We start from the raw sequence: 2293 nt of genomic DNA, 5'->3' as shown, positions 1-2293 counted from the left end.
CCTACATAGTCCAAGAGCCCGCTAGGTAACCTTGATAGTCCAAGTGCCTTCTAGTTAACCTACATAGTCCAAGTGCCCGCTAGGTAACCTAGATAGTCCAAGTGCCCGCTAGGTTACCTACATAGTCCAAAGGCCCGCTAGATAACCTACATAGTGATAGGGCCCGCTAGTTAACCTAGATCGTCCAACTGTCCGCTAGTTAACCTACATAATCCATATGCCCGTTAACTAACCTAGATAGTCCAAGGGCCCGCTAGTTGACCTACATAGTCCATGTGCCCGCTAGGTAACCTAGATAGACCAAGTGCCCGTTTGTTAACCTAGATAGTCCTAGTGCCCGTTAGTTAACCTAGATAGTCCAAGTGCCCACTAGGGGACGTACATATTCCAAGTGCCCGATAGGTAACCCAGATAGTCCAAGTGACCGCTAGGGTTTGTACATAGACAAAGTGCCCGCTAGGTAACCTAGATAGTCCAAGTGCCCGCTAGTTAACTTACATAGTCGAATGGCCCCTTAGTTAATCTACATATTCCAAGTTCCCGCTAGTTAACCTAGATCGTCCAATTGTCCGCTAGGTAACCTACATAGTCCAAGTGCCTGCTAGGTAACCTAGATAGTCTAAGTGCCTGTTAGCTAACATACATAGTCCAAGTGCCCGTTCGTTAACCTAGATAGTCCAAGTGCCCGCTATGTAACCTAGACAGTCCAAGTTCCCGCTAGGTTAACTACATAGTCCAAGTGTCCGTTCGTTAACCTAGATAGTCCAAGTGCCCGTTTAGTAACCTACATAGTCCAAGTGCCCGCTTCGTAACATGGATAGACCAAGTGCCCGCTAGGTAACCTAGACAGTCCAAGTGCCCGCTAGTTAACCTACATAGTCGAAGGGCCCCTTAGTTAACCTACATATTCCAAGTTCCCACTAGTTAACCTAGATTGTCCAAGTATCCGCTAGTAAACCTACAAAGTCCAAGTGCCCGTTAGGTAACCTAGATAGTCCAAATGCCAGCTAGGCAACCTACATGGTCAAAGTTCCCGCTAGGTAACCTAGATAGTCAAGGGCCCGTTACCTAACCTAGATCGTCCAAGTGCCCGCTCGGCAACCTACATAGTCCGAATGCCCGTTCGTTAACCTAGATAGTCCAAGTGCCCGCTATGTAACCTAGACAGTCCAAGTGCCCGCTAGGTTACCTGCATTGTCCAAGTGCCCGTTAGGTAACCTACATAGTCCAAGTGCCCGCTAGGTAACCTAGATAGTCCAAGTTCCTGTTAGCTAACCTAGATAGTCCAAGTGCCCGCTAGGTAACCTACATAGTCCAAGGGCCCGCTCGTTAACCTAGTTCGTCCAAGTGTCCGCTAATTAACCTACATAGTCCATGTACCCGCTAGGTAACCAAGATAGTCAAAGTGTCCGCTAGGTAACCTACATATTCCAAATTCCCACTAGTTAACCTAGATAGTAGAAGTGCTCGTTACCTAACCTACATAGTCCAAGTGCCCGTTCGGTAACCTAGATAGTCCAAGTGCCCTTTAGGGAACCTAGATAGTCCAAGTGCCCGCTAGGGAACCTACATAGTCCAATTGCCCGCTCTGGAACATACACAGTCCAAGTGCCTGTTAGTTAACCTAGATAATCCAAGTGCCCGCTAGTTAACCTACATAGTCCAAGTGCCTGCTAGGTAACCTACATAATCCAAGTGCCCGCTAGGTAACCAATATAGTCCAAATGCACGTTAGGGAACCTACATAGTCCAAGTGCTCGCTAGGTAACCTGCATAGTCCAAGGTCTGCTAGTTAACCTAGACAGTCAAAGTGCCCGCTAGGTAACCTAGACAGTCCAAGTGCCCGCTAGGTTACCTACATAGTCCAAGTGCCCGCTAGTTAACCTAGATAGTCCAAGTGCCCACTAGTTAACCTAGATAGTCCAAGTCCCGCTAGTTAACTAGGATCGTCCAAGTGCCCTCTAGTTAACTTACATACTCCAAGGGCCTGCTAGTTAACCTACATAGACCAAGGGCCCGCTAGGTAACCTAGATAGTCCAAGTGCCCGCTAGGTAACCTAGACAGTCCAAGTGACCACTAGGTTACCTACATATTCCAAGTGCCCGTTCGTTAACCTACATAGTCCAAGTGCCCGCTCGGTAACGTAGATAGCCCAAGTGCCCGCTAGGGAACGTACATAGTCCAAGTGCCCGCTAGCTAACCTAGATAGTCCAAGTTCCCGCTAGTTAACCTCCATAGTCCAAGTGCCTGCTAGGTAAACTACATACTCCAAGTGCCCGCTAGTTAACCTAG

Source organism: Tenrec ecaudatus, unplaced genomic scaffold (assembly GCF_050624435.1).
Source record: "Tenrec ecaudatus isolate mTenEca1 unplaced genomic scaffold, mTenEca1.hap1 Scaffold_554, whole genome shotgun sequence".
NCBI classification, from domain to species: domain Eukaryota; kingdom Metazoa; phylum Chordata; class Mammalia; order Afrosoricida; family Tenrecidae; genus Tenrec; species Tenrec ecaudatus.
This window is presented reverse-complemented; position numbering follows the sequence as displayed.